This window comes from Canis lupus, chromosome 16 (assembly GCF_011100685.1).
Source record: "Canis lupus familiaris isolate Mischka breed German Shepherd chromosome 16, alternate assembly UU_Cfam_GSD_1.0, whole genome shotgun sequence".
NCBI classification, from domain to species: Eukaryota; Metazoa; Chordata; class Mammalia; order Carnivora; family Canidae; genus Canis; species Canis lupus.
Window position 1 is genome coordinate 47,318,323 of NC_049237.1, and position 19,206 is coordinate 47,337,528.

The 19,206-nt window shown below is 40.3% G+C and overlaps 1 long non-coding RNA gene across 1 annotated transcript; it reads right to left on the bottom strand.

Annotated features, from left to right (window-relative positions):
* Positions 1–3,500: 3,500 nt before the first annotated feature.
* LOC111090182 lies at positions 3,501–16,687 on the bottom strand. Its single transcript, XR_005371129.1, has 3 exons — positions 16,507–16,687; positions 9,221–9,261; positions 3,501–4,384 (listed from the first exon to the last, which is right to left on the bottom strand). It is a non-coding gene; the product is annotated as an uncharacterized LOC111090182 (long non-coding RNA).
* Positions 16,688–19,206: the final 2,519 nt, after the last annotated feature.

Here is a 19,206-nt window from a genome sequence, read left to right on the forward strand (position 1 = left end):
TCATCTCAATAGATGCAGAAAAAGCATGTGACAAAATTCAACATCCTTTCATGACAAAAACTCTCAACAAAGTGGATATACAGGTACCTCAGCATAATAAAGGCCATATATGACAAGCCCATAATTAATATCATACTCGATGAAACACTGCAAACTTTTCCTATAAGATCAAAAACAAGACAAGGGTGCCTACTCTCACCACTTTTATTCACCATAGTACTAGTAGTTTAGCCAGAATAATTAGGCAAGAAAAAGAAATAATCCAAATCAGAAAGGAAGAAGTAAAATTGGTCTCTATTTGCAGATGACATGATATTATGCATAGAAAAATCTAAAGATCCATAAAAAAACTGTTAGAACTGACAAATTATTTCAGTAAAGTTGCATGACACAAAATCAATACATAATAATTAATCGCATTTCTATATACCAACAGTGAACTATCAGAAAGAGAAATTAAGAAAACAATCCCATTACAATAGCATCAAAAAGAATAAAATACTTAGGAATAAATGTAACCAAGGCAGTGAAAGGTATATACACTGAAAACTAAAGACACTGATGAAAGAAATTAAAGGAGACACAAATAAATGGAAACATATTCTTTGTTCATGAATTAGAAATCTTAATATTGTTAAAATGTTCATACTGTCCAAAACAATCTATGGGTCCAATGCAATTCGTATCAAAATTCTAATAGCCTTTTTTTCACAGAAGTTTTTTAAAAATCCTAAAATTTGTATGGAACCACAAAAGACCCCAAATTACCAAAGCAATCTTGTGAAAGAACAAAGCTAGAGAAGCAATACATTTTCTGATCTCAAGCTATATTACAAAGCCATGGTAATCAAAACAATAAGGTTTTGGCATAAAAACAAACACATAAATTAATGAAGCAGTACAGAGAGCTCAGAAGTAAGTCCATGAATATATGGTCAATTAATTTTCAACAAAAGAGTCATGAATATACAATGGGGAAAAGATAGTCTGTTCAGTAAATAGACAGCCACATGCAAAAGAATGAAGCTGGACCCTGATCTTGCGTCACACACAAAAATCAACTCGACATGGATTAAAGACTTTAATATAAGACCAGAAACTGCAAAACTCCTGGAAGAAAACAGAGTAAAAACAGAGTAAGCTCCTTGACATTGGTCTTGGCAATATTTTCTTTTATTTTGACACAAAAATCAAAGTCAACAAAAGCAAAAATAAATACAAGCTAAAAAGCTTATGCACAACAAAGAGAACCATCAACAAAATGAAAAGGCAGCCTACGGAATGGGAGGAAATATTTGCAAATCATGTATCTGGCAAGGGGTTAATCTCCAAAATATCCAAGGAACCCATATAAGTCGATAGCAAAACAAACAAACAAACAAAAAAACCCACAAAACCTCAATTAAAAAATTACTCAGCTATTAGAAATGACAAATACCCACCATTTGCTTCAACGTGGATGGAACTGGAGGGTATTATGCTGAGTGAAGTAAGTCAGTCGGAGAAGGACAAACATTATATGTTCTCATTCATTTGGGGAATATAAATAATAGTGAAAGGGAAAATAAGGGAAGGGAGAAGAAATGTGTGGGAAATATCAGAAAGGGAGACAGAACGTAAAGACTGCTAACTCTGGGAAACGAACTAGGGGTGGTAGAAGGGGAGGAGGGTGGGGGGGTGGGAGTGAATGGGTGACGGGCACTGGGTGTTATTCTGTATGTTAGTAAATTGAACACCAATAAAAAATGGGCAATGTCCTGAAGTCATGCAAAAGGCCAACAAATACATGTGAAGGTGCTTAACATCACCACCTTAGGGAAATGCAAATCAAAACCAGGATGAGGTTATCACCTCACACCTGTTAGGATATCTATTATCAAAAAGACAAAAAATAATAAATGCTGGTGATGATACAGGGAAAAGGGAACCTTTTGGTACATGTTGGTGGGACTGTAAATTAGTATAGCCGCTATGGAAGTTCTCAAGAAATTACAAACAGAACTGCCATGCGATCCAGCAATCTCATTTCTGGATAGTCCAAAGGTAAGGAACACATTATTTCGAAGAGGCATCTGTCCTCCTATGTTCACAGCACATTATTCACAATATCCAAGAAATAGAAACAACCTAAGTGTACGCGGACAGATGAATAGATGAAAAAAAATGGACACACACACACAACAGAATATTATTCAGCCTTAAAAAAGAAGGAAGTCCTGTCATTTGCAAAACTATGGATGCAACTGCAGGCTATTAAGTGCAATCAGCCAGAGAAAGACAATTATCACATGGTATCACTTATATGTGGAATCTGAAAGAAAGAAGGGAAGAGGAGAGGAGAGGAAACTAAATAATTAACTTAGAAACAGAGAGGAGAAAAGTGCTTTCCAGAGGCTGGGTGTGGAGGAAAGAGGGAGAAGTTGGTAAAAGGATACAAACTTTCAGTTGTAAAAAAAAAAACAAAAAAAAACAACAAAAAAACTTTCAGTCCTTGGATGAATAAGGTTTGATGATCTAATGTATGCTGACTATAGTTGATAACATGACATTATATAATGGAAATTTGCTAAGAGAGTAGAACTTCAATGTTCTCACACACAAAAAAGGGGTGTGTGTGTGCATGTACCTATATGAGGTGATGGATGCATCCATTAACTCAATGTGGGGGGGGTGGAGGGGAATCCTCTCACAATGTACAGGTAAGTCAGATCATCATACTGTACATTTTCTCTTACAATTTTATTTGCCAGTACAGTTGGAAAGTACAGTGGAAAAAATATTCAGATCCTTATTTATTCCTCTATTTGAGAACGTTAATTTGGGATATTCTGAAGTTGGCCACTCATTTCTCTGAGCTCATAATAAACAACCGTATATGCGGGTGACCAGAAAAAGAGCAGCTAACCTATTTCATATTCTATCTAAGGGCACCTGGGTGGCTCAGTCAGTTAGGCATCTGGCTCTTGGGTTTTGGCTCAGGTCATGATCTCAGGGTGATGGGATCAAGCCCCGAGTTGGGCTCCTCACTCGGCGGGGTTCTGCTTGAGATCCTCCCCTTCTCCCTCCGTCCCTCCCCTGACTTGTGCTCTGTCTCTAAAAATAAATAAAACTTCAAAAAAAATTCTGTCTAAAATAAACCATTCACTTCTTTTTTTTTTCTTTTTTAACCATAGGAAAGTTGATGGGCTAAAAATCCCTGAAACATAAAATAATAGTAACGATATGATTCTTCTTTTTTTAACTTTATGATTCTAGGAAGTGATAACCACTTAGAAATTTTGAACCTTTTCCATTTTACCGGCCTTCACTGGGTAATATCTTTGAATATCTCCAAAGACATTTGATTTGTTCAGTTTCAAGTATATACTCCATGTAAACTTTTATTCAATAAACTGAGTTAGAAAATGTCTCTCATCTGATTAAAATCCATATGGTCAACCTTAGAAGGCAGGACCTGGGATGTGATTCAATAAGAGAACATGGAATCAACCGTACGGAAGGGCAGGAGCTCAATGAATACCTGCAGGTGCATGACTTGGCCAAGGGGTGAACCCAGAGTCCAGAACTCAGGAAAAGAGGTAAGGCCAAGTCACCAGGGACTGGCAAGCTTGATGGGGGCACAGCCTAGGCCGTGAGATGGGGGATGACAGGCAGAGGTGTAGTCACAGAGGTAGACAGGCTGCCATCTGTGGGCCAGGGGTCCGGCTGTCACTCCCTCACCCGGATGCAACTTCTCCTATAAGATTCACTCTCCTTGGCTCTGAATTCTTTGCCCACCAAGCACTCTGCTGATGGTTTATTTAAATTCTCAGGTAAAATCCCAACTGGAGAAGGGCCAGGGGCATAAGCATTCTCGTCCCTGGAAAGAGAGAAATATTTGGGAAGCACTGAAAAAAAATATGTTAACTGTGAAAGAGCTTCAGAATCGGTACCAAGAAATCTCTATTTCCCCACTGTTGTTTCTTTTCGTTCTCCGTCCAAAATGCCTACTGATTTCAGAGCCAGCTCTGAGCTTGGGGAAACAACCTGGAGGAAGACGAATAACCACAAAAAATCTGACTCTGGTCTCCAAACTGTTCTCCCTTAAACACTCTGTGCATCTGATTCCACCCCCCACACACACACACATAATCTCTCTTAATCCAATTTAAAATCATGGTTTCTGTTCACTTTTCAAGAATTGTGTAAAATAAACATTTCAGCAGACATGACTGTATATTAGCTTTGGCTCCCCTGCTTCTTGACAGAACTGCTTCGCTGCCTTCCACGGTATGGTCTTCTAACCATGGGGTCCTTTGCGCAGCCGCAAGACAAACAGGAAGAAGGATGTGCATCAAGGTCCACGTGCGTGAAGGGTGACATTTAGAAAGCCACTGCTCTAGCCCTGCAATGAGACAGCAATGTTAATTACCTTGCTCCTGGCATGGAAAATACTAAACTGACCTGCACAATGAGGACGTCAAACTGTCTTTTTTAATCCGACACCTGCACTGGAAATGCTAGGAATCTATGACACTTACAATTAAATACCTAAGATTACCAAACACAAGTTCAGACAGGGCTAATTTAGAAATTATTGTCAAGACTCACTGAGAAGAGTCATAATTTGGGAGGGAAAAAAAAAAGTTTAAGACAGAAAAAAAGCCCCACAGAGGGACTAGGTACATGGTTTCCCCATTTGGAAACTGAACTGAAAAAGACATTTATTTTACTTAGACTAAAACTCACAAAGATAAAAAGACACCTGAGAAGAAGAAGAATCTGTGGTACTGAGTCATTTCCTGGGAAGAGCTGCTATTTCTATGAAGGAGAAAGAGAAAAATCTAAATACTGGATCTCCTTTTTTTTTTTTTTTTTTTCCTGTTTTGGTAAAGAACAAAGATTTCACCTCTAACGTTTGGTGTCAAAGTGGAGTTTTTGCTTGACACTCATGTCGACATTTTTCTCCATGTAAAATTGAGACAGGAAGTAGTAAAAGATGAAAGTGCCAGACCATGAGGAAACGAAGATCTGTCCTAAGACATACTCAAACTTGATAAGCCTTGAGTATATCCCAAGTCATCCTTTAGAAAAGAAAAAGAAAACTTCAGAGAAGCACTTTTTATCTCTTAGAAATTATAGGAGATCCTTTGTCTTCAATACCTTGCACCTGGCTCTCTGAGAATTCTGTGACCAGTTTCAAGAGATTGTCTATAGGAAATATCAGGAATCAGAATATGGGCAAATAAAGGGTTTACTGAACAAGATGTGACTGATAGAAACCAAAGCTATTGGAGTAGAGGAAAGATTAATTTAAGAACACTGCATGCAGCATAATGACAAACTAAAACCTGGCCAAGATCAGATAAATTTTCTTTTGGGAGGAAAAAAAAAATCCTGTGCATTAAATCATAAAGTTGAGTTTTTCAGTTCAGTAGCTCATGTTTGGACAATAGCAAGTTCAGGCTCATTACGAAGGTAGGTGTGGTGCTGAAGCAAGGCTGGGGAGGGGCGGGGATTAGAACATGAAACCTCCTGGCATCTGTTAACCAATGACAGCTCCATAAACGTCTAGGAAAACAAACAGGCTGAGGGAGGCATGACAGGTGAGAGGCCAGTCTTGTCTTTGAGAGTTTTACATGCAAAAATCCCAGTAAGGAAACAAAAAGAACTAGACACACCTGCCCTCCAGAGAGGGTTTCTTCTTTGCAGAAGGGGCAAACTGACCCGGGACGCACGAAGGTTGGCGTCCTGGCAGCCAGGCTGCTACTTCCCCATGATAAACCATTAAAATGGAGTTGCTACTTGCTCCTGACATTCCTGTGACCACTTTAAAGACACAATCTCTCAGTTTCAATCCTCAGATTACCAGCTCAAATGTCATACACGCCGAGCGTGCCTGGGGCTGAACTGTAAAGCAGGCCAAGTTCGTTTCTTGGGTGGCCCTGGCTGTTTCTATTGGAGCTGTTCGCACGACATTTCCTTCCTCTCTGCCTCCACATGTGCTGGGGTCTGCATGTGACGCTCAGAATGGTGGTGATACACTCAAGGGATGGATATGCAGGTCTTGAGCTGGCACTGGGGCCCCTCACTGCAGGCACAGGTAGAGGGTTCCTCTAGAGAAAGAGTCATTTGCGGGGGGGGGGGACCAGTCATTAGGGGAGGGAGCCCATCTTCCAACTTTGAACCTGGAATTTGGAAGGAGAGCCAGACAGGACAGAGACAGGGACCCCGGTTCTCTGGGCCAAGGATCTTGACGGATGAGTACGCTCTCTGAAGACAAGCCAAGAACTGAAACTAAAGAACCCAGACAGGGTGACCCACTTTGGGTCTTCGGAGCTGGAAAGTAATTAGCTCAGCCTTTGAAAGTAGGGCTGTTCTAATACTCGTATGCACTTCGCTTTCTTCTCCATCTGATTCACCTTTTAATGGTGTTTGAAGGGCCCCAGCCTACTGTAGCTGGATTAAAGGGAACACACGGAGAAGGCAATGGCATTCAGGCTGGGCCAAGGACCTTTAAGTGTGTACAATATGCCTCCGGGGCCAGGCACAGAGGCAGAGCTCAATGAAATAAAAGAATCCCTACAGAAGTTGAATCCTTTATGAAGGGAGCCAGCTCTCCCTCTCTGCACAGAGTCTCCTTCTGCATCCAAGCCTTGATCCTGGATTGGGATTCTGGATTTTGTTTTCTTAGGGGAGTGGTGATCTTACATTTCAAGCTCTTTCCCTACCTCCTCACAAAACCTGCTCCTAAGAAAAAAATCACAACTATTTCTTCAGCAAACACATACTTGAGGCTTACTGGGGACCAGGCCCCAGGTAATGTTCTGGGGGCTACAACACAACAGTACTGAGGACCTGCCCACAGGGAGCCCACACTCCCACTGGTCAGTGCCACCTCCCCAAGCTAGATCTATTCTTTTTTTTTTTTTTTTTTTTTTTAATAAGCTAGATCTATTCTAAGCCTTATCTCTGATTGTAAATGGAAGAACTGTATCCTTCCTTATGGGAATATCTGATGTTCAGTTTGGGACCACTTTTCTGGACCCTTAGATCTTTGCAAGGCCAATTTTGGGCACAGATCCCACTGACCAGATTCTTGTTCACTGCTCTACAACACTGATCCAATGGTAGTACTTAGCACGTGACCAGGTGACTTGATCTGTTTTCCTGTGAGTAATCAACAGGCAGAAACTTGCTGCGCCTCAACCGCCCGGCTCTTGACTGCACCAAGTTAAATCTCCTAACAACTGTTTTAACAATGTCTTGCCCACTAACAAATCGACACAGTGTACACAGATTTGGAGTAATAAATTATATTAAACGACAATGACTTCTCTAGCCTTTGATAAGATAAATACGCTAATAAAGTCTTATTCTGAAAAGACAGAGCTAAAAAAGTAATTGTTTCCCTCCAGCACTGCCTCTCTGAAAGGCATCACCCAGACTGGGAAAAAAGGCAGAACTTGAAAATAAAACCCAAAGGTATCGTCACCATAGATACACAGCGAAAACCAGGATATCCCATCCTCCTGCGAGGAGAGTCCCAGCCTCCCCGCCTTCTGTGGAAGCCTTCCTGCTTTATGCCAGCACCAGGCCATCTCAGCCTTGGGCTCAATGCCCAGGCTACCAGTACTTCTGGGCTTAACAAAATCTGCAAGTCAAAGGGAAAATGAATTGCCTTAAAAATACAAAAGTAAGACGATCTAACTGAAATGAATTCAGGTTCAATTATGTATCTATTGTATTAGTTGCTAATACAATACAAAGTAGCCATGGACTGGGGGGCTTAAACCCAGAGGTGTATTTGTCTCACAGCTCTGGAGGCTGGAAGTCTGAGATGGAGGTGTCAGCAGGGTTGGCTTTTCCCGAGGCCTCTCTCCCTGGCTTACAGACGGTCATCTTCTTCCCAGGTCCCCACAACCATTTTCTCTGGATGTGTTTGGGTCCTGATCTCTTCCTTTTATAAGGACACCAGTCATGTGTCCTACATGGGATTGCAACCCATCCACATAACCTCCTTTTCCTTTAATTACCTCTTTAAAGGCCCTATCTCCCAAGATGGTCACGTGTGAGCTCCCAGGGGTTGAAACTTCAACACATGAACTTTGGGGAAACTTGATTCTGTCCCTAATATTTATAAAATACATGATGTCCTTGTGATTATTAAATTTAGAATTCACAAACGTTTTTATTTACTTGAAACAGTTTGTAGGTTAAAAGTTCTTACTTCATAAGGATTCTTGGGTATTCCCAATGATTCTTTAAAAATTATGCCCAACCGTAAATTAGATAAATTACGGAAGAATTCATGGATGCAATTTGAATTTCCAGCCCATGGTTCTCTTCCAAGCTTTCCCTTGTGAAATCTGTCTGTCTGACATTGGGTGTCTGCGTGACATCTCAACCTCAGCAGGTGCCATCCCCTCACACCTGCTTCTCATGCCACTTTCCCTGGTCCCGATGGCAGCTACAACAGTTGCTCTGGTCAAAAGTCCGATTCTGGATCCTGAATTTTCTCTGAACCCAAAGCTGATATGTAAGGAAATCCTGGCGGCTCCAACTTCAAAGTACACTGACATGTCCACATCTGTCACCCCTTCCGCTGTGCTGGGACAAGTCACTGCTGTCTCCTGCCTGATTACTGCTGCCGTCTCCTAGAGGGCTCTCGGCTCCTACCCTTGATGCTCTATGGTCTATTCTCAAAACAGCCGCCAGAGCAGTCCAGGCAAATGTAAGTCTGGCCATGTTAAATCTTGTAATGCTCTTCCACTTTACTCAGAGTAGAAGCCAAGGCCCCAGACCAAGCTCCACAGCCCACAGTGTCCTGGCTTCCTGCTCCCTCTCAGAGCCCATCTGTAGCCCACACTCCCCCCTGCCCAGGCACAAGGGCCTCCTTGCTATTTTTCCACATCAGGGAGCTCTTGCCTTGGCAATTCCCTCTGCTGGGAACAGCCTTCCCCTAGACGGAGCAAGGCAGGCTCCCTGACCCCCTTCCAGTCTCAACTGAGCTCTAACTTTCACTGGGAGACTTACCTTGACCACCACATTGCGACTGGTAGCCTGTCACCATCCCCTCCCTGGGCATTCCAAACCTCCCTTACCTCAGTCTGCTCTGCCTTCCTCTTCTTGCCTCTAACATGCCATCTGCTTATTAGGTTTATTGCCAGCGCTGCCCCCAGATGCCCACTCCCCATTCAAGGTCGGGTCCATGTCTTGTTCACCAATGTATCCCCCTTACCTGGGCTCTGGTCGGCCACACAGCTGGTGCTCAATAAATATCTGTTGAATAAATGAGTAGATTGGTGAATGAAAAGTACAGAATTCTTTTCAACAATACATCAAAATTGGTATTTAATGTAAGATAGGGAGGATTTTATGTTTTTTAATAACATTTATTTATGTATTTATTTTACAAATCCTAACAAACTAGTGTATCATTTTCTAATTGCAAAGACAGCCATTCACCTTCTTCCTATCTCTCTACTTAAATAACTCCAGGATTCATGTCTCCTCCTCAGCATCAGGTATTTTCTGGACAATTCCAAAAAAAAAAAAAAAAAAAAAAACCCAAAAACAAAAAACTTCTCACAAACACATCCTTCTGGAGCCAGACAGCTTGGATTTGTACCCTGGCTTCATTTTCCTCATGTGCACAATGTAACAGTAGCTATCCCATGTGGCCATGTGAGGATTAAAGGAATTAATTAATGCAAATTCCCTACAACAGTGCCAAGCATAAAATAAGAACTATCTAAGTCTTAGTTATTTTTCTTCTCAATATTATTATATCTTGAAGAAATTGGTTTGTGAGATAGAACACTGTGTTACTTTAACTTGGTTTTAAATTGTACTATTGACCAATCAATGTAACCAAAAAATAAAGCAAAAACAAAAATAAAAGTTCTCTCTGTCTGCATCACACAAAATACCCGGACAGGTTTTCACCAAATGTGAAATGATCTGACTTAAATATAGACTCGGCATGGTAAAAATTCGCTTTGGAAAAATGCCAAAGGAAACTTCAAAATGATAGGCAGCCTTTGTCCAGAACGGCAGAGACTCCAGTATAACAAAAGTCTCATTGAACTGAAAATTAGGAGAGACGTGCTACAAATATTAAGATGCCACCGACAGAGAAAATCAGAGACATTCTGAATATAAGCCCTCAACTGTGAGTCACAAGGGCAAACACTCCTAACTGCAGCTACTGAGTTGTGCTCCAGCTACTTCTCCCATGAGTGACTCCATGAAGGCTGATCTGGGTGAGACAGAAGGACCTATTAAATAATGGTTACTGCTTCTGCAAAGCAACTCCAGGGAGATCATGTAGCAGGTAAAAATAAGCCAGTCCCTTTGGGAAAAAAAAAGATGTGAAATTATTCACTCAACATGAAGTCTGAGGAGACTTATGGCAGCTTGGTGAAGCACGGGCTTTTGGGATCTAAGGTCAACTGCCAAGTAAGGGAGAGATTTAAAACAATTTTAAAATCCTAAGTGACTTTTAAAATGATCATTTTGCAACTCAGAAAAATTAAGAAATTGAAAGGTTAAGTCCATAGCAAAAAAAAAAAAAAACTTCTGTCTCTTGAGAAACTCTATAATGTAAGGATAATAAAAGATTAAAAACATATTAACCTACAGTGTTAAAGAGAGTAGAGAGGGGCTACCTGCAGATGAGTGATTTCAACAAAATTCTGTTAAGGCAGCCAGTCCGTGGAGACATGGTGAGGGAAGCCTGCAAGGTGGAGGAAGGAGCAGCACCGTGCTCACTCAGGGGCATCTGCATCAAAGGAGAAGTGGTTTGTCCCACTGGATTCCTCAGAGGCTTAGGGACTAGAGACTCCAGTGTGGCAAAAGTAGGAGTAAAACTTGAAACCGAAAACAAGTGGATTTTTTAAAGATAAGTCAATTAAGCAATCAGTGCCCCTAGCCTATTATATGAAATGCTGTTTCTTAAGCATTCCAAAGTTGACAAATCAGGTTCCTTTATCAGAAAAGTGAGCAGCCACCTCCACATTCTGGCTTTGGTGGACTCCCCGGACACCAGCTGCCTCCCTGCCTGATGGTCCTAAAACAAAACCTTTACCCAAATCTACAGAGCTCCCAATCTCCTTTTAGAATCTTACTCTTAAATATTAATGGCCAATCTGGGATTGGTAAAAAGTTTGAAAAAGACAGTTCATGATAAACAGCTAGAAAACATGATCCCAAAAGGAAGGGATAATGTGGGGAGTAGGAAAGAACTAGATAAACACAAAAACTCTGGCATTCTCAAAGAGATTGAAGGATCATATTACACCTATAAAATGAAGGCAGGATGTTTTGATAAACGAATGGGTATGAAACAAGATAAAAAGTTCTTACAAAGTAAAAATACAAGACTCAAGAGGAAATAAATCATTAGGGTAACTGGAAGGATTAAGAAAATCTCCTAAAAAATAAAACCAATTGACAGATGTGAGAGAAATAACACATGATGTCCTATGTTTAACACACAGGGGGGATCCCTGGGTGGCGCAGCAGTTTGGCGCCTGCCTTTGGCCCAGGGCGCGATCCTGGAGACCCGGGATCGAGTCCCACGTCGGGTTCCCGGTGCATGGAGCCTGCTTCTCCCTCTGCCTGTGTCTCTGCCTCTCTCTCTCTCTGTGTGTGTGACTATCATAAATAAATAAAAATTAAAAAAAAAAACACACAGGGGCTTGGGGAAGAAAGACTGGAGAAAATGGAGGGGTGAAATTAACAAAGACATAAAACAGGGGAATTTATGAGTTGAAAAATAAATCTCCACATATAAAGAGCCCACTTTAATAAATGAACTAATGAATAAATGAAAAACAACTTGTGTCCAGCACATTATAATGAAATTTCAGAATACTATGAATAATAAAAAGAATCTAATAACTCAAAAAAAGTATCTAATAACTCTTGAAAGAAAAATCAAGTAACATACAAAATATCAAAAATCAGAAGCTATGCTACAGACAAGGGGAAAATATATTTAATCTGGATTTGGGAAAAGAATCAGTTTTCAGGCTAAATTAGCCATTTTCAGCATTACTTGAAGATATGCTAAAGTTAAAGAACTGAAAGGTAAAAGGCAAGAGGAAACAGAGGTGCAGTCAAGGTGTGGGGGAAGGGAGGTTAAGGGAGGGAATTTCCACATAGCAGAGAAATTAACCTAGATTGGACCCAAAGAATCAGGGCTGTGAAGGTAGGGGATTTTTTTGTTTTTGTTTTTGTTTTTGTTTTTGTTTTTTTTTGGAGAATATGAGGAACAATGGAATATCTAATGTTTGAGAGCATTTGAATATCTTGAGAACATAATAAAGGAAAGCAATGCAAAATAGGAACTAGAAACTCTAGGATAAACAAAAGGCTGTATGTAAAAATAATTTTCACATGTGACTTTGTGGCTATAAAAATTGTGGTAAAATACATATAACATGAAATTCACCATCTTAACCATAATACGTTGGCATTTGGTATATTCACAATGTTGTATATCCATCCCCTCAATCTGTAGGTGCTCCTTGAACAACCCAGGTGTGAACTGTGTGGGTCCACTTATATGTGGATTGTTTTCAATACAAGTACACTATCGTAAATGTATTTTCTCTTCCTTATGATTTTCTCGGCAACAGTTTCTTTTCACTAGCTTACTTTATTTTAAGAATACAGTATAAATGTATATAACATATAAAATGCGTGCTAATCTACAGTTAATGTTACTGGAAAGGCTTCAGGTCAACAGTAGACTCTTAATAGTTTTAGGGGAGTCAAAAGTTATACATGAGTTTTCCAACTGTGCAGGGGATCAATGTCCCTAAGCCCTGCATTGTTCAAGGATCAACTGTAGGTCCAGAACTTTTTCATCACCCCAACAGAAAACCCCATACTCATTAAGTAGTCACCACTGGCAACCACTTTTCTGATTCCTGTCTCTACAAATGTACCTATCTTGATATTTACATATAAATGGACTCATACCATATATGGTCTCTTATGTATGACTCCTTTCACTTAGCATTATGTTTTCAAAGTTCATCCACTTTGTGCCATGTATTGGTACTTTATTTCTTTTTATGGCTGAATAGTGTTAGATTGTATGGAAACATGGTATCTGTTTACCACTTGATGGTCATTGGGTTGTTTCCACTCTTTGGCTACTGCAAAGAGTGCTGTTATAAACATTCATGTCCAGGTATCTGTTTGAGTGCCTGTTTTCAGTTCTTTGGGGGTATATACCTAGGAATGGAATTGCTAGATGATAATGGTAATTCTATGTTTAACTTTTTTGAGTATCTACCAAGATATTTTTCACAGTGGTTGAACCATTTTCGTTTCCCACCTACAAAGGACAAGTGTTCCAATTTCTTCACATCCTTACCAACACTTGTTATTTTCCCCTTTCAAAATAATAATTCGAATGAATTTGAATTAATATCTCATGGTGGTTTCGATTTTTGTTTCCCTAATGACAAATATTGTTGAGCATCTTTTTCATGTACTTATTGGCCATTTGTACATCTTCTTTAGAAAAATGTCTATTCCAGTTGTCTGTCCATCTTTGAACTGTGTCGTTTGGATTTTTGTTACTGTGGAATCACAAGAGTCCTTCATAATATTATGCATATCAACCTTTATCATATACATGATTTGCAAATATTTTCTCCAATTCTGTGGATTATCTTTTCACATTAATATTGTTCTTTGGTGAACAATAGTTTTTAACGTTGAAGTCCAATTTACCTATCTTTTTCTTTTGTTACTTGTTCTTTTGCTGTCATATCCAAGAAATCATTGCCAAATCCAGTATGATGAAGATTTCCCCGTGTTTCCTTCTAAGAGTTCTATAGTTTAAGCTCTTATGTTTAGGTCTTTGATCAATTTTTAGTTTTTTGGGTAACTTTATTTATTTAATTTTCTGAGGAGGGGAGGCAAAGAAAGAATCTTAAGCAGGCTCCAGGTACAGTGTGGAGCCAGACACAGGGCTCAGTCTCACAACCCTGAGATCATGACCTGAGCTGAAATCAAGAGTTGGACTGGGCCAACCGACTGAGCCACCCAGGCACCCTAAGTTAATTTTAGAATCTGGTGGTAGGTAAAAGTCTAATTTCTTTTTTTTTTTTTTTTTTGCATTTGGGTGTACATTTGTCCCAGAGTCATTTGTTGAAAAGACTATTCTTCCCTCCATTAAATAGTGATGATGCCCTTGTCAAAAGTGAATTCACTATAGATGTATGGATTTATTGTGGAATCTCAATTCTGTTCTACTGACCTATGTCTATTCTTATGCCAACACCAAACTTTTCTGATAACTGTTGCTTAGCAGTACATTTTGAAGTCAGGATATGTGAGTCTCCTAACTTTTTTCTTTTTCAATGCTGTATTTTCTATTCAGGATCCCTTGTCATTTTATATGAATTTTAAGATCGACTTTTCCATTCCTGAAAAAGGAGAGGGAGGACACATTGTGGTTTTGATAGGGATTGCTTTGAATATTTTCACGGTCTCTTGAGAAGAATGCATATGTTGCTGCTGTTGGGTAGAGTGTTCTGTATATGTTTGTTATGTTAGTTGATTTATAGTGTTGCTCAAGTGACCATGACTTTGTAATGAATGATAATTACATATTCATAACAATAAAAACACTTGCACAGGTGAACTCCAGATTGGCCTAAAGCCTGAGCCTGCTGACCAATCCTCCTCTCTGTCTACAAGAGACAAGCAGCATAGGTAGGCAAATGACCGCAGATGAGTGAAGCAAAGTTATACCAGAAGACTAAATACCAGACAACAGAAATTGAGTTGGGAGTTGTATACATCAAAATCCCCTCCAGCAATAGTTATTGAAAGAACATTAAGTAGAGCTGAGAGAAACCCACTCATCCAAAACTCAAAATTACATAGCTTACTCTCTATTTGAGGATGAATAAACAGAAAATAACCAACAATAGTTTCTATGGAAAATAACTGTAGAACACAAGGGATAGAATGTAATTTTAATGATGCAGGAGAAAGAAATTATTACAACCAGAAAAATAACTGGCATTCATAGTAGAAGAATAAACGGGAAGAATTAGAAAGACAAAATAAAGACTTGACAGCACGATAAGCTGCAAGAGCAACAAGCTGAAAATGAAGTGGAAATGAATAGATTCAAAGCCATAATTTCAAAATTATAATTACAATTGTAGAATTAAAATTTGAATTGGAGTCAGTAGAGAGAGGTGTTTTGCTAACAGGGCTCTATCTTGGCCTACTTGTTTCCATTTCCTCCTTAGCACACAGCAACATCTCCCATTCTTCCCCGCATGTAGACAAGGCCTCAGGACTGAGTTCTGGCCAGGGGAACAGGGGTGAAAGAGACATACTACTTCCAGGTCAGGCCCATAGAAACATCCTCCACACTCTTTCTTTACTTGCCAATCAGATGCCAAGGATATGGGACACCTGGGTGGCTCAATGGTTGAACATCTGCCTTTGGCTCAGGTCATAGTCCCAGGGCCCTGGGATCCAGTCCCACATCCCAGCTCCCTGCAGGGAGCCTGCTTCTCCCACTGCCTATGTCTCTGCGTCTCTCATGAATAAATAAATAAAATCTTTAAAACAAAATCATTTTAATAAGTATATAAATGTAAATGAATTTAGATCTTTCATAGTTAAGAATATACATAATGTAAAGCAATGTCAGAAACCACAAGCTGGATCTTTATTAACAAAGTCTGGAAATTGATGAGGGAGTAGTTGGTGGAATGGGAAATGTGGGGGAATTTGCTCATTTATATTGGGGATATCAGGATAATGCATAATGTTGACTTTGGTAATTGGTGAAAAGTAAGTTGAGAAACAGAAATTTTAAAATGTAAAGGTAATAAAAAGAACACAATTCTGGTGATATGAGCAGTTGCTAGGCTTGAGTGAGATCAGAGCCAGGAAAAGCCCCTATGCCCATCAGGGTACAGAGTGGTGGACGCTCTTGCTGGGACCTCATGGCTCCAGAAACACAACCGTGCTTGAAGGCCTGGGAGCATCAAGAGGTTGTTGGCTTATTGTAGGTTTCAGTGAGAGCATCAAAAGTGAAGGACTTGAAGATTTATGGGCAGAGCTAGGCCTCCAAACAAATAAGTCTTCTCTTTTTGAGAGTAGCAGCTCCTGGCTGGCTACTGGGCCCCGGAGGAGACAACTGACCGTGGGGCACCAGGTGACCAGATTCCAGATACTTGCGGTTCATGAACTGGTGGTTATTTGATCCACTCAGTCATAAAATTGGAAATTCCAAGAAGTGCTCAACCATTACAGAAAGGTGATACATTGAAATATATATATATATATATATATATATATATATATATATATATATTTCCATGCCTAACAGTCCCTGAAGGTACATAGAAGGCCCAAGAGCAAGTCACTCGTGTGCCTGGCACGTGCACCCTGGCCACTCTGGCAACCTCACTTGTACCCATTGCCTCATGGCAGGTTCCCAATGACCAACTGACTACAGAGGATGACAGTTCAAACCTGATTTAGATGGCTCTGTACCATATGCCAGCACCAGCCGAAAGTGGACTGTTATAGTGATTATGGCCCCACTTAAGGGTAGCCCCAAACACTGGGGACCGGAGATCTTCCCAGTGAGCAGCACTTTGCCTGTAAGAGGAGCTGGCCTAGAGTAAGGCCCTGCATTGATCCATGGAGTGGCTGACAGTTGGCCATCTGGCCAGAGAATGCCAAGGTTAAAAAAAAAACAACCCCTACAACTGTATATATATTCATCTGATTTAATTAAATATGATTACATATATAGAGTGTGTGTATATATATATATATTATATATGTACAATTGTAAAATTAAAACTGTATGTCATAATGTTAATATTATGAGTGGTTTTTATTTTCTTAGATTTTCCTAGATTTTTTTCAGTGATTGTTATTTTTATAAACAGAGGCAAAAAAAAGTTAAATATTATTTTAAAAAGAAACTTTCTTATGGTTTGGCTTCATAGATGTTCAGCATGGTTTGTGTAGTTTATTTTGCTCTGAAGTCCGTATTCTGTAAGAAACATTGTGGTTAGTATGTGAATGTGTTCCATTACGACCCGTTGTGAACCTGCTTTGGCATGCTATGTACCAAAGACAATGGAATCAGGGGCTTTATAATTGATTCAGTTATATAAATAGAATGCAGAATGAGCAGCTTTCTGTTGATCTTAAAGTATGTGAGGCAGTGTGGCATCATTGAGAGACCCAGGCTTTGGGGTAAGACTGGCAGGCATCGGACTCCCGACTCTGCTGTTTATTAGCTATACGACTTTGGACAATATAACTGACCTCCAAGTACAGATTTCCTTTTCTTTGAAAGGAAAGATTGCCAACCACCTTAGGCTATCCCTATAGAGTGATTAAAATAATTGAAAGTGGTAAGTTATGTAAGCTATCTATCTACCAGGGCTGAGCTCGGGCAGGAGCTCCGCATCCATTCTGTGCACACATGCACAGTGAGGGTGAGTCGGTGGTAGGGATGGAACAAGGAGCAGGCTCCATTTTTCCAAGCTCTGTAATGCTGCTTACTTTCATCAGCAAGAAAGGGAGTAGAAAGTCTCAATTTACTTTCTGCCCGATGGCTTGTGATTGACTAAGTTATGAGCACTGGTGGGCTAGCTGAAAGAGAGGGATGAGGAGAACCTGGTACACTCCACCTTTCTCCCTCAGAGCCCAACTCTTCTGAATATAAGGGTGAATAAGTCTCCAGTCACCATCTACTCCTACAGTTAGATGGGAAACCACAGAATAGAAAAGTGGCGTGCATAGCTTTATAATATTATGAAGTGAGTCTACTTGAATGAAAGCAACCCAGGAAGCAGGCTAGCATGGCATTTGGTTTCCTCTCTGCTCTCTTTAGTTTGGAAAATGCCTTCACTTAAGAAAAATTCCAGCATGTCCCAGGTGGATGAAGTTTATAAGCAATAAAAAAAAAAGAGCTTTGCAGTTAGATGGAAAGGAACTTTCTAAACTGTGTAGCCATGGGAAGGTCCTATAGCTCATCTCTGTCCTTGTCGGTGTTCTTCACCCAACATTACAGGGAGACTCATGGAATCCCATTGCTACAGGTGCACAGGTGGTCTGAACTGTGACCCATCACTATGGCTCCCAGGGCAGATCATGCACACCTCTTCCCAACTCTGCAGGACTGGTGACATCATGCTGATAGCCTGACATCACTGTGCCAGTAGTACTTGTGCCAGTAGTACTTACTACCAAAAGGCCACTGCACACATGGTTTAGAGTTAGACAGGTTTGGGTTTATAGCCTGGATTCCTGGTCCTATTTCTTTGTACCTTGGGTAAGGACCATGTGCTCTCATGAGTCTTACACCCCTCATCTCTGAAATTGGGGGTGAATTCATCTTCAAGATCATCATCTGTATGAAAAGTGTTTAGCATGGTACTGGAGAAATAAGGGAAGTTCAATTATTATTAAGTTCACTTTCCCTAAGGCAGCTGAAGACTTTCTGGAATTTTCTAAGGAGCTCTGTCAGCTGTCTCTATGATTTTAAGGCAGCAAGGGATAAAGCAAGTAGGAAGGAGTCAACCACAGCTCTTATCTCCAACATAGAATTGCAGGAGGCTCAACCATGAGGAAGGCTACAAATGGCCAGTAGGCCACTGCCCTGAGGTGCTATCCATCCCACAGTCCTCTCCATGTTCCTACATGATGTCCAAGTTTGCCATATCTAAAATACCTCCAACCAACCAAAGTCTTGTGGCCTTCAGTGCCTAGAAAATGGAGCGAGTTATTGCATAAAGTGAGGTTAATAGTCAATGTCCAAACTTTCTGGATCCCTTAGAAAAGAAAGAAAAAGATGAGTGTGTGTGTGTATGTATGTGTGTGTGTGTGTGTGAGAGAGAGAGAGAGAAAGGGAGAGAGAGAGAGAAAGGAGGAAGGAGGAGGAGGAAGAAGAAAGAGGGGGGAAGAAGCAAGAGGAAGGAAGGAACAAGGAAAAAAGAGAGAGAAAGCAAAAGAAAGTACACAATTCTTTATTGTTGGTTTCCCTGATGTAATCTATTATGTCTGGGAATGACAGTCTTGCAGAAACATCTGGGACTCATCATCTGCCTTCTGCTACACCAGAGAAGAGATGATTTCTGGATATTAATCTAACATGGGGGCACTCTCTAAGCCTACCAAAGGGAACAGCAGGCTTTTCTAATTTATTGTGCC